The sequence below is a fragment of the Rhipicephalus sanguineus genome, chromosome 6 (genome assembly GCF_013339695.2).
Source record: "Rhipicephalus sanguineus isolate Rsan-2018 chromosome 6, BIME_Rsan_1.4, whole genome shotgun sequence".
Lineage (NCBI taxonomy): Eukaryota > Metazoa > Arthropoda > Arachnida > Ixodida > Ixodidae > Rhipicephalus > Rhipicephalus sanguineus.
The window spans coordinates 78,286,466-78,299,502 of NC_051181.1; the positions used below are offsets into that span (position 1 = coordinate 78,286,466).

General features: G+C 45.7%; 1 protein-coding gene across 6 annotated transcripts in view; it reads right to left on the reverse strand.

Annotated features, from left to right (window-relative positions):
- Positions 1–13,037, reverse strand: part of LOC119395923 (solute carrier family 26 member 6) — a 275,825-nt gene that overhangs the window by 62,926 nt on the left and 199,862 nt on the right. The window contains exon 1 of one of the 6 annotated variants that reach the window (XM_037662951.2): positions 201–342. The exons of the other annotated variants lie outside the window; for them this stretch is intronic. The gene's annotated coding sequence lies outside the window, so the exon portion shown is untranslated. Of the gene's footprint in view, positions 1–200; positions 343–13,037 lie in introns of those variants that run through there. 6 annotated transcript variants of the gene reach the window in all.

A 13,037-nucleotide genomic window follows, 5' to 3' on the forward strand; every position in this document is an offset into this window, starting at 1 on the left:
ACACACACACACACACACACACACACACACACACACACACACACACACTAACGTTGCCACTAACATTTTTTTAGAGAGCCAATACACATGCCAGGCTGGCTACGCCAGTATTGTCATGCTGTTCACGTACAGCGCGCTTGCCGTTTGCACTAGCATGGAGCAGGAAAAAAAAAAGGATATAGCGGCATCGTCGGACTCACCTTATGGCACGGCAGTATACGATCGAAGCGACGGGTGACGTGACGTATCGTCAATACAATGATGCGCCGCTACACCCCACTCGTCTACCGTAAAGACGCGCGAATGAACGTGACACCCCGACTTCTGTAACAGCTGAGTGGCAGGCCTGTATCTCTCTTTTCCCCGTGTCCTGCGCCGCTGCCGCTAACTGTCCTGCCCGCCGGCTTCAGGCGATGAACTCGTCTCGGTGAAGTGACGCCCTTGCCATCGCGGGCTGCACCTTCGCATTGACGGTGGCGGCGCGGGCTGCTGTTCCAACGGGTGTTTCCGGTTGGCGCTCCACATTATGCGCGCGTCTAGCAGCACGGCCACATCGCGATCCGTTCGGTTATTTTCCGCTCTTACGTAACGCGAAACCGCTGCGCCGACGTGTCTGCTCCCCCCCACCCCCTACCACCGAAGCAGCAGTGCTGCTGTGTCCAGGGCCTGCGTATTACATGCCGGAGCTATGCAGTACAACAGCTGTGCACTGAGGAACAAGACTCGGATCGACCTTTGCATCACTCCTTTGTCCGTCCCTGACATTTCTGTTCATTGTCCGGATTTTGCATTCGTCTTGTACCTGGAGGTATCGTATCAGAAGAACGAGTGAAGAAAACATATGATCGGGAGCAGCCAGTGCCAGCAGGGCTGAGGTTGTCTGAAAGCATTTCATTTGTTTTGCAGTATCCTGCTATGAAATCGAAGCTGTTCTGTTGCGAAGTTCGTTAAATAAAATCTGAAATTATCTGTTCGGTCGTCGTTCAGTGAAACTCATGAAGTGTATCAGAGGGGGCTTGCAGGGCAACACGATGTGTGTGCAACAGAGTTAAAGCGTCTCTTTTTTTTTGCATTATGGCAGCAAAAGCTGAAAAGTTCGCCCGAATCAATGTTCTGACTCGCTATCCAATGTTGGAGAAGGTAACGAGATCGATAAGTACAGGAGAAAGAGAAGTGCTGATAGGGATGACGAAGGGAATGGGCAGCTAGAACAAACGTTAACAGGCAAGTCCACACGAAGTATCAAGTAGTATAACCAACTGTGCGTTGCGACCGAGCGAAGACCACGCGCGTGCATAATATCGAAGGTCCAAATCAACGAGGCTCAAAGTGCCAACGAAGCCCGAAGCAGCGAAGTTTCTTTTTTTTTCTCATATGCGCGTTAGTTTATCGTCGGTTCTTGGAGCTGGCGATATTACCACACCTCTGCGATATCGCGTTCGATAACCATCCCGCATATGGTACCATGCACAGTCACACTCCAATGATCAGTCCCTGTTTGTCGCGTTTTGTCGGCTCTTACCCTCTGAAATGGCAGTCCGGTTTAATTATCATTGGTACACGTGTACGAAGTAGCTTCCTGTTTTCCTTGAAGGTTCTTTTCTAGGCTTCCACGTCCGAAAAGTGCGATGACGCCTTACACTGACACTTATACGTAGCTGCTGAAAACCTCACCGCGGTGGTTCAGTGGTTATAGGGCGCTAGGCTGCTTGCTGACCCGAAAGACGCGTGTTCCAATCCAACCGCGGTGGTAGCATTTCTATGGAGGCGAGATGCTAGAAGCCCGTGTACTTCGACTTAGGTGAACGTTAAAGAACTCTAGGTTGCCAGCATTCCCGGAGCCCTCCATCCCGGCGGCGACCCTGATATCGTGGTTCTGAGATGTAAAGCACGAGGCATTAGCTGCTGAAAACGGTCACAGCACTTGCCGAGTAGAGCCACGTATACAATGAAGAGAAAAAAATAAAATACTTGTGTACTACCAGTTTTAACCCAGGTGGATAACCGTCGCTCGGGAGCGTGCAGAAGCGCACCTGTTGGCTTTCTAAGGGGAACACTCCCGCGTGCCATTGTGACTGCGTACTTGCACACCCTACGAATATTTATATTGCTGCCATGCGACCCCTAAGTCAAATGTTTTTTGCAGTGTGCGATCGATGCTGACGCCTTCTTTTCCTTACAGTTCTGCGTCTTCAGAATAATATTTTCCTGCGTGAAAGAGATTCTTGTCGGATGTTACCTTTTCTCGGATCATGCGTTCTCTTTTCCGTTGTCTTCTAAGAACACGCTTAACAGAGATCAACTGTGCGCGTTAATTGACAAGTCAAATTCAATTGGTTGTATGATCTCCTGAGTTTGCATTCGAGTAGGCACGTCAATATGCCTACACAAGGCAAAATGGAAATATGACATCATGCTGTCATGTCTGTACAGACCGTTCGGTATAGAATAACGCGACGGAAAAGATTACCACGCAAATGTAAACAGCGTCTAGATAGATGTAGAGTTGTACGCAAATGGGACACCATGCAACCATGCCTGGCCGCCTCAAGCGCACACAAATATTTCGCAACAACCACGCCATGGAGTCTGTCCGACCATGCACCAGCTATAAGCGACGACTATAAGCCCCGCAAGCGCCGTTCGGCCTAAAGTCATTGCTCACAAATTGTCTCGCTGGAAAAGTCCAGGGAGGAAGGAGACCGCGAAAGACAGGGACTTTAACGTTAAGAATACCAGCGCTAATGGCTACATTGCGTGCGCCGACGCCACGAAACGAAATTATCTATGCGAGCTTCATGGCGACGCCCGTCTGGTCTGACGCACGTGAAACAGCGTAACCACTGGCAATGTCTGTCTCGCGTTCCAGATCTGGAAATTCTGCAGCCGCAAGCGAGAGCGAAGGAAGGTGAGGTCGCAAGAACCGAATAGAAGCGAAAGAATACAAAAGAACAAATACGAAAGAATAAATACAAGGGAACTAACTCGAACTGTATGGAAAGATGTGGCAAAGCGCCAGATTATGCGCACTGGTCTCGAGCGTTATAAGTGCAGACGCGTTTGTATCTGTGAGTGGCAACATTTATACGGAGAAAACGCTTGCGCCTGCACAGACAACGTAATGTAACATTTTTTTAAAATGTAATTTTATGTTTCTATGCCACTCGCATTTTTTCTTTTTTTTGTCCGTTTTTACGGCAACAGCGGCACGAAAACAACGTTTATGACAGCACAGGATTTCGGTGTCGGTTATTTACGAGCACAGTAAGACTTCCACGGAAATAAAATGATGGTTGCCATAAAACTGTTTCGAGAAATCGAGAAACAAGGCTACGCAGTCATGTTAAAAATATTTACGCAATGCAAAAAAAAAAAAAGGAAAGTACGTAATCCTTCCGCGCGTCCACTGTTATCACATTCGTCTATACAGCTTCCCTCGAGCACGCCCGTTCCTTCATGGAGGCGGCAAACCTCAACGGATGCCATTGACCTTAACAGGTCAATGGCCTTCATTGACCTTGCGTCCATAGCATTTTGGTCCATCGTATTAAGGTCAGTAGCGCTCATAGTTCGAATTGAATACCGCGTAAGTCCATATTTTTCCACCTTGAACATTCGTGCCACTCATTCGAAATGAACGCCCAGAGACGGGCCTGCCTCGGACTGAGTGTTAATTACGGAGTTTCACATGTAAACACGCCGGTATGATCATAAGGCGCTCCGAAATGGGGGTTTCCAAATTAGTCCTGACCACTTGGGTTTCATTCAGAGCGCACCTAAATCTAACTACACGGAGATTTCAGCGTTTCGCCCCTACCTATGAATGCGGCTGTCAAGACCGCGGGAATCGAACCCGCGCCTTCGTGCTTAACGGCGCAACGCCGTACCCGCTAAGGCACAGCGGCGAACAGCTTCGGACTTGAAAAGGAAGGCTATTGGGGAGGCAAAGATATTGGGTAAATCGGGGATATAACATATAGGGAGAGCAGCGCCATAACCACTCGGTCACCGCTGTAGGGGAATTAACGGAATGAGGGGAAAAACGAAAGATCGGGAGCCTGTCGCAAATATCGCATCTCGAACGGAGCATATTATCATGCATGCCCCATGTGGCAATTGGCCAGGTGGTCTGCTCCGATAGGTCACCATGCCAGAGCGCCCGCTTCTGTTGCTTACATATCTTTCTTTAACCCGATCAATATGCTATAAAGAGCTATATTAACATGCTACATACATACTATACACACTAAATTTAACGCCCGCAAACTGCGCGTCGATGTATTCCGCTAGTCACCATTGCTGTAGTCCAGTAAAAAAGTATACAAAGCTTCATTTCGTTACCTCGAGGACTCGCAATAGAGAAGAGATTATATATTGTGCGGGTACGTCGGTTGTAAAGATACTTAAATTATACGTAAGCGATACAGCTATAATAACTAGGTCGTGCAATAAACACGGATATTATATATATAAATATATTTTTTTCTTCAGCGCGAAGGGGTCGTAACGTGGTTAGTCGTCACGGTCTAAATGTTTCCTTGAACGTGCAGCAACACCAGATATAGAACGACAGCCAAAACGATATCAGATGAGCCTCAGGAGCATTACCTCAGCTGTACCACAATACACAAACATACTGCGTTACGCCGTATCTGCGCCTGCGTGGAGACAGATGACGGCGTAATTCTTTTGAGTGCCGAAGGAGGAACGACTGCGTATCGCGCGTTCCACTGTACGGTTGCACACATCCTGCCGCGTCACGTCTTGCGGCGTCACGCTTCGCGACACGCACGAAATATACGAGGCATAAACAGGCCTGTCACGCCTTTCGACGTTAGGCTACTGGTACAGAAAGTTTCTTTACGCGGAGGCTTGCAATGTACGGGTGATACAGGTGCACTGCATACGCTGGAATGTGTCAGGCGCACTTGCGCGCGCTAAGGCGTCGCACTGCTCAAACGGCTCTTGACCCGGATTACTCTGTACAGTAAACATTAAAGGACCCTTAACTTAAAGGGATCCTTAACTAGTTCAAAACAGGAGAGCGCCTTCTATCTCGCCTTTCCTACGCTTCCTACAGGAGCTATCTCCTCCTCGCCTCTTATTTTTTCCCCCCATAAAACAAGTGGACAATGTCAGCCCTAATTTCTGAGCCTATAAGGATTTCGCACTTTGCGGCTACGCGCTGTTATCTCGGCTTGCGCAGTCGAAAACGCGCCAAGCGAAGGGAGATCAGTTGATAGCGCGCGGTACATCGTGCGAGGCAAGGAAGAATGGGCGTCTGACTGCATGAAAAAGCAACCAGTCCCCCCCACCCCCCTACGTGGGGGCGTGTGCAGCACAGTCTGATATCGAGCACATACAAGGGGTTCGTATATCGGAAGATATCTGAACAACATATGTGAACCGTAACGCAGTAGTGAGGACCTCGATGTACACGCAGTCACGAAAGTCGAATTTGGCCAATTTCAGGCTTTTCTCCGATTCTAATCTTCTCGAAGTCGATTTGCATCCCCAAAGGCTTGCCTGCGTGTTGCTTTGCAATGTAAAATATTGATGTTTCACGTTGGTATCGACTGTTGCATTACTTTCTATTGCCTGATTTATTATGTGTGTTGACAGATCTTGTTATATGCTTTGAATCGCCCTTCTAGAACCCCTGTCATTGGGGTTAGCAGTATTGTAAATAAATAATTAGATAAATGAACATATACGAAGGGTCACACATGGGAGTCATAGAAACAGTGGCCGAACTGCGCCATCTGGGAGAAATACAGGATGTGACCTCGTGCATCCTTGAGGAGTCACACAGTACACTTCCGGAGCGTAACCATTTTCATAAGGGATATGCTACTGCAGCATCGCGCATAATGCCACCGAATTCATAAAATGTGGCACAGCGCATGTAATTAGTCTGTAAATATTAATAATATTACGTGCTACTTTTCTGCTTAACGGAAGATACGCGCATGCCCTGACTTTAAAATGGTAATAAGATCCACGTATATAAAAAAAAGAACAAAGAAAAAGAAAAGTAAATGTGCAGCATCGCAGAAGTCGTGTTTGAAGCACAGCACAGAACTTGTTGACGTCACTGAAAGGAGCTATCGCAGGAAGAATGAGGTGGCGCTTTCTTGCTTGCTTTCTCGCTTCTGTTTAGTTCACAGAATTCACCGACTTCTGTGAGGAACGATCGACAGCTGCTCCGCATTCGCCACGCGTATACGACCCACCGACATTTTCAACAGACACTTTCTAACCATTGCCACATCGCTTGTTTTTTGCACCTCGCCAGAGAACATGCACAAAATCATTCGCGGCTCCGTCAGAGGTCACATGGCTCTATAAACAATGATGGACGGAGTGGATGTATGCCTGTCTTAAACAATGGTCGCGTTCGTTAGCGCACAATTCAAGGTGTAGCATAAAACAATACTGCAGTTAAGTAACTATAGCTATTCAGCTAAAGTGGATGCTTGGGCAGGTTAGTACGACACACTTGAGATTAAAACAGCGCAAGAGACGCAGGACCAGTCTGTCTTTCGCACTGTTTTTATTTCAAGTAGGGAGTTATTCGTTAAGTAAATTGCGATAGTAACATATTTAGCGACAACGGCCGTCAAATATAACAAGCGTACAATGAAAGTATTTCCCCCAAGCTGTAGTTTTCAGAAAAAAAAAAACTACGCGTGGACTGTGAACAAACGAGAGTAATGAGATAGCTTATAGTGAGGCGATAATTTCACTGAAGTTATCATTGAAAAGTTGCGTGTATAGGCTATTGTTTCTATTCATCATTTCTTTCAATTTGGCCTCATGCGAGACACTTAAACAAACAAAAAAGAAAAGCCAGCGCCAACGAGGCAGACAACTGTGGCTGGACCCCCCCCCCCCTTTCTAGATTCCCATATTGCTACATTCCTCGTAATTCATAATATTGACCATGAACGAATGGACGAAACGAAAGACATGCTGTGATTGGTGATTAGACAGGCTGTGGGATAGACTAATTGGCGCGAATTTGTAATTAGTTCCCTGTGCTCAGTAACAACAATATCAGTCATGTTTAGAAGCATTAGTTTAATAAGAGGTGTCAGACTCGCTCTCGTCTCTGTTAATTGTAACGCAATATGTTATCGCCCTCAACTATTTCGCAATTAAGGCGTAATTCGTACAAGAGTGTAATTAAGGCATGCGTAAAGATCACATCGCCACGGCGGCCTCTGCGTGCTCATATGAAGACTAAGGCTGAAACGTTGTGCGTGAGGCCGACATTTGACGACCCAAGGTGACCAATGCAAGCCCTGAAATATTCCGGCGTTATATGTTATGTTGTCGGTGCACGAGCACCTTTCGAGACTGGAAGCAAACTTTATATATATATATATATATATATATATATATATATATATATATATATATATATATATATATATATATATATATATATATATATATATATATATGCCATCAAGCGAAATGTTCGCTGGCCACATTTCGTGCTGCTTGCGGAGCATGGACTGTTTACCGGAGTCTGCAGAATAACAGCGCGACCGCTGTGTTTAGTGCACGCTTTTTGACGGAAAAATTTCGAAGCATTACTTTTCTTTAAAGAAAACCACGACCTCCAGCGTTCGCAAACAGTGTATCAGAGAGGCTGCTGTTTTAGACTGCATACAAGGTCGTTGTCGGGCTCTCGCGGTAATTTTTTCCTAAAACAACCATGAACAGTTTCTGCGAAGCAATCCCGCTTCAGTACGTAGGCTATATTATCGTTCCGGGGTACTATAATGCCAACACAAATAAAAATATGTAAGGAGTGTCTAAGCCCAATCATCATGCACCAAGATTTGATGACAAGAAAGATGGAAGACTGACATTAAAGTGGCTAACTATAATTAACTGTTGATAAGCACTGCCCTATAATCAAATGGTCAATGAGGCATCTATAAGTGAGGTATTTTCCTTGACTTGCTCATTTCGAGTTCCACTGGCTGACGAAGGAAGCCCCGTAGTATTAGCAGTATCACGTGGCTACCGTATTTTCATTGCTTTCCTTATGTCTGTAATCCAGAATGTCTCCCAGTAAGCCTGGCGGCGGGTAACACTTTGTGTTACGCAAGAAAAAGTGGTATCCCGGGGTTGCCGTGCAGTAATGTGGTATTTCACAAAGAAAGTTAAAAAGAAAGAGAAAGTTGAAACCGCAAACGGGAAAAATAGTCGCTGGAGACTAATGTTTAACGCGAGAAGTATGGTTTAACCTTCTGGCTAAACCTAAGTCAACATACCGAAGTGAATACAGCTGAAATCAAAATAACACGGCAAAGTTCGCATGTACTTCTCTTTCAAATGCGTCTAAGTACCGATGATGTCCAACATGCACATCAATACGATATTTCCGTTGTAAATGACGCCTACGCATCTTTGATTAGCTAGGGTTCCATAGGGAACTGTTGACGTATAGCTAGACCTTTCGGAACCCTGGGAGATATAAGCGCATAAAGATTAGTCCGCGGTGTTTCACCGCGATAGCTGTAAACTTAATAGTTCACGCGTACACGATGTCGAGACTGAATAGTTCCCTATAGACTTCGGATGAAATGAATAATTTCTTTTTAAGGCGAGAGCCTTAGATGCCCCATAAAACGAGAAAATTGGCCGTCGGCGTCAACACGAGGTATGCGAAAAATTGTCACGTGATGACGTCTTAATGAAGTCCCATGATGACGTCCTCACATGACACCGTCGATTGGTGAAAAATGGGCCGATCACGGAGGCAGTGCAAAACCAGGTATGTCGGGTGGTGTGCAGAAACCTTGTGATGCCTTTGATCACGGAGGCAGTGCAAAATCACGTTAGTTGCGACAGCTTTCGCAGAAAGGTGGGAGAGTAGATCAGTACATTGACTGAGAAGAAAAACAAGATGGAATTCAGCTCCGAGTCGTCTTAGGCGAAAGCACAAGGGACCCTGTGAATTTCTTTTAAAGCGGACGAGTTGGAAACCATCCATTCTTTTAGCAATACGGACGAGTAATGAAGCAACAGAGAGTAAACGAGACAACTTTCTATCTTCCTACGCACCTTTGTCCTGTCTACTTTCTTTCGTTCTATTCCTCTGTGCGCTGCTGAAATAACGGTTTGCGTGAAAAGTATAACGCCCTCGTGAGATGCAGTTTTTCAAGATTCACGCGGTCTCAAAAGTTGTGGAAGAGTCATCGTATACTTCTGCGCTTCAGCTATAGTTTCGACAACACCTCCAAATAAAATAAAAGAAAAATGAATGTATTTGAACAATCTTGATTAACACGATAATAGTACCGGAATATGAAAAGATAATGCTAACAAGCGAAATGTTGCCAACAGAAATCCATTTTTGGTAACTCGGTCTTAGGAAAATATTCTGACAGAATAATCTAACCGAATAAAATTGGACCCTCTCCATTTCAAATATTTCAATAGTCTTTGGGAGCCTCCACGTTGGGATGTTGTCATAGGAATGCTTGCTTCGTTGTGGGAAAATTTTTATTTGAATCAGACGATAATGTTGCTTTCTTCGTAAATTGCCGTAAAAATTTAAAAAAGATTTCTCAATAGTGATACGATGTACACAGAAATGATGTTACCGTCACAATTCGCAGTGAACTAATTCTTTTAAGTTACCCATTCTTTGGTAACATTTGCTCGCAGGCTAGTTGGTAATGCAGAGTTCATAGGTAAAAACCGCACAAACGAAACTAAACGCAAGGAAGACACGAGACACGGGACAGCACTCTATCCCGTATCTTCCTTGTGTTTCGTTTCGTTTGTTCTGTTTTTACCTATGAACCATTCTTTGGCCAATCGCCCGGGGTAGGTGTCAGCCATTGATGGAGGACGTCGTCATCATCGCGGTGTTGTCAATACAGAGTTTGAGAATTGGGGCCCCAAGGAGCTTGGGAACCCCAAGAAGCTTGCGAGCCGCCAGGGCGCATGCGCAGAACCCAAGCCACTCTTGGGCTCTTGCGCTCGCGTTGACCCGAGACGCAACAATCGAAAGTTAGCGTGGGGCCCTAAGGCGTCGTGGGTCGCAAGAGAGAAGACGCAGACGCAGCGCGGGCCACGGCTCAGTATGGCCCGCGACTCGCATAATTTTAAATTTCGTCACGCGTGGCGCTTCGTGCGCTTCACCCAACGCAGGATGCGTTGGCCCAATTCTCAAACCCTGCTGATCATCCGAACGCAAGAGCAGGCTGCCCAATGCAGCTTGGGGGCCCAGCGTCTTGGGGTCCCCAATTCTCAAACTCTCTAATGTTAGAAAATTGGGGCCCCAAGACACTGGGTCCCCAAGCTGCGCTGTGTAGACTGCTCTTGCGTTCGGAGGATCAGCAAAGTTTGAAAATGGGGTCAAACCGCGGCCGCTAAATAGTCAAACGCAGGCTGCGTTGGGTCAAACGGGCGGGGCGTCACACGAGGCGAAATTAAAATTATGCGAGACGCGGGCCATTCTACGTCGTTGCCTGTGCTGCGCCTGCGTCCTCTCGCTGGTTACCCAAGACACCTTGGGGACACACGCTAGTTTTCGATTTTTGGGTCTTGGGTCAACGCGAGCGCCAGAACCCAAGAGTGGCTTGGGTTCTGCGCATGCGCACTGGCGGCTCGCAGATTTCTTGGGGCCTCAAGCTCCTTGGGGCCCCAATTCTCAAACTTCCTTCTTTTAATGTTCATTGCGTATGTGCGCTAGTGTCATCATGCGATCCACTCATGCAGCTTAACGCGCCCCCCTACTAATTAATGGTATATTATTTGCGTCTTGCATTAGAAAATGCCTTCCCCAACATGCTTTTATCCATTGTTCGAAGGAGCTGATGACCCAGGTGATACGAAATAATGCAAATAATACGTATTCAGCAGCAGACTCAAACCCCTACTAGTTGCCTACACCTCTCAGTTAGCGAAGAGAGGGAAAAAATCACAGTATATCCACGGAGTGAATGATGATGAGTGGGCGAAGCTGCGGAGGTTCATCGGTAAACCGTGAATCTTCCGTGAATTCTGCCCAGTACATCATCACCGACGTGAGATCGGGCGCGTTTATACTAAAGGTTCGATGAGTTATGACGACTTGCAGCTCACTTTAATTTTACATGTACGCTGTGAATTTTCATTGTTTAGAAAACCATTGCTTTAGAAAACATCTGGCGTCTTTCGTTAAGCAGCTGGCGTCTCTTCGTTTTGCTTTAGAAACATCTGGCGTTCTCTCGTTTTGCTTTTACAAAACATCTGGCGTCTTTCGTTGGTTTATTTCATCAATCAACGGCGTTTTGAACAAAATTTTTATTGTTTAATCACGCACAGGAGAAATCTCACCAGGCACTACCTTGGAGGTAAGCAATGGCTGCTAATGGGAATGAGAGACAGAAGAAGTCGGCTTTTAGCTAACACTTACACTTATACTTCTACTAACGTTTCCTACTGGAACATGCCAATGGCTGCTAATGGGCAATGAGAGACAGAAGAATTCGGCTTTTAGTTAACGCGCACGCTGCGAATTTTTTATTGTTCAACAACGCACAGGAAAAATCTCCCACCGGCACCACCTTGGAGGTCAAAGCGTAAGACTGGTTACGCACTACGACTACTACGAGGGACGAACAGGTGCCGCCTTAAGGAGCTTCGCCCCTAAAACGCCTGGCGTATAACGGAGATCGTATGACGCATTTCAGCGACAGAAAACTTCACAGCTGTGTATATGTGTATATGATGCTTAGAGCGAAGCGCTGCAACGTCTTCATTTCATGAATTTATATGGTAATAACAGTTCAAAGAACAGAACAGTCAATCGCAAAAAAAACTATTCTGCGTGGTAAAAACATCGAACTCTTTCTTAATGCGAACGCATCTACTGCAAAAAGTCTCGATCGCCCCTACATCGTTGCACCTGACGCGTGAAACGGAGTATAGAAGTTCCAGAACCAACTTGCTTTCAGCACCAATGGCGTCTATACTAAGCCTTACATAGTTATTAATAGAAAAAAAAAACGAAGTGCAATGTACTCTGAGGGGGCCAGAGACTGCCAGCAAAAGTTTTGGCAAATTCTGTTGCGCCAATGGGGCGAATCTATGAAAAAAAAAAAGACTTTCAAAATCCGTGATGTCGCGCTGGCTATCTTGTCCAGAAATTTCGGCGCGAAGTTTGAAAATGAGACTGACCATTTTTTGTACTATTAATAAACCTATGACGGTGAAACTTCGACAGTAGAGTGATAAAACAAGAATTTATCAGCCTCGACTTATTCGCATTTTTCACTTTAGGGAGCCTTAAAACATAGGCTCAGTCACGTATGAAAGAGTCTTTATACAATAAAAAAAAAAGCCATCGTTCAGCACAGATTCATGCATACTTAGATAGGAAGTATGCATGTAGTATGTAAGATAGGATATCAGCCCTCGCGTACGCCTCTAGTGTGCCGGTTTAAATGCTCGTATACCGTGGCAGACAAAACTGCGAGCCAACTGGATTAGTGCACACAGCTGGTGGACCTCGGCATACTACTGCAACTTGTTATCCTGCTTCACTACACAGCAAATAAGCAGCGGACTATTAAATGCGAAGCATGTCTTAGCGAACCTCATTCACTTTGGCCGTTTCTTTCTTTCTTTCTTTCTATCTATCTATCTATCTATCTATCTATCTATCTATCTATCTATCTATCTATCTATCTATCTATCTATCTATCTATCTATCTATCTATCTATCTATCTATCTATCTATCTATCTATCTATCTATCTATCTATCTATCTATCTAGCCGCCTACGTCTGGGCGCTCTCCTGGTCCTCTCCATAACTTGTAATATACCAAAATTGGCATAGCAGGGGATCAGTGTATGGCGAACACAATTCACTGGTCATGACATGAATAACGCAAAATACCTGTCGCCTACGTCACGAAACCCTTTCTCTCAGTCACGTATGGCACATACCCGCATACCAGAGTTCATGTTATGCGGGTATGTGCCATAGGTGATACAGTCTCAACCAACACAGTAACGCGAGCAC